Here is an 845-nt window from a genome sequence, read left to right on the forward strand (position 1 = left end):
GTGTGTGTGTGTGTGTGTGTGTGTATAAAAGCGGCTTTGAAGAACCAAGGCTGCTTAAGGTTTATACTGATGTCATAATGTTCTTGTCCAGCTTAATACTGACTGCGATTCATGGGTGGTTGGCGGATGTTCTGTGGGGTTAACTCTTTCTTTCTTGCTGTACATCTATCGCCCTTAGCTCTCCTCCATTTTTCTTTAGCCTCTTACTCTGGTTTAGATATAGCAGAATATACAACTGCAGCTCACGTTAGTGAAGGATGGAAGGTCATTATACGCCAACCTCTGAGTCAGAAATGACACCTCCGAGCATTCCAGGTATGTTACTTTCAAGTAGTAACACCTTTAATCTTTGACTTTGGTGTAGCACATGTGTGCTGCAAAACCCGAAAAACTCACCCCCCAAAAAAACAACCGAACACAAAGACTGCGTCCCCAAATTCCAACAGCTCAGAAGAAAGCTTCATAGTCCATGTCTGACGATGACCAATTTATACGTAAGAGAATATTTCTCCAGCGAAATAGACGAAAAAAAGGTTAATGACTTGTTGGTGCCGCTGTGGCCGATGAGAACAATTCTGCCAGTGAAAAGTTTGCCACATTTCGAACATTTAAGAACTTCACTTCCACCTATTGATGCGCACAGCTTGTGGGCTTCTCTCTTAATTTCACGATGTCTTATTCGTGAAGCCTCATATTATGATTTGCTGCTCGCAGTGACTGCTGCTCTCGTCCTGGGTCTATCAGACGCTTGGCTCTCCTACGTCCAAACTTTTTATGTTAAAGTCGTTCAGAAACATCAGGGTGTCTGTGTGGCGCTGCTTTTTTGTTTGTTTGTTTGCCTCTTA

Source organism: Aplysia californica, unplaced genomic scaffold (assembly GCF_000002075.1).
Source record: "Aplysia californica isolate F4 #8 unplaced genomic scaffold, AplCal3.0 scaffold00707, whole genome shotgun sequence".
NCBI lineage: Eukaryota > Metazoa > Mollusca > Gastropoda > Aplysiida > Aplysiidae > Aplysia > Aplysia californica.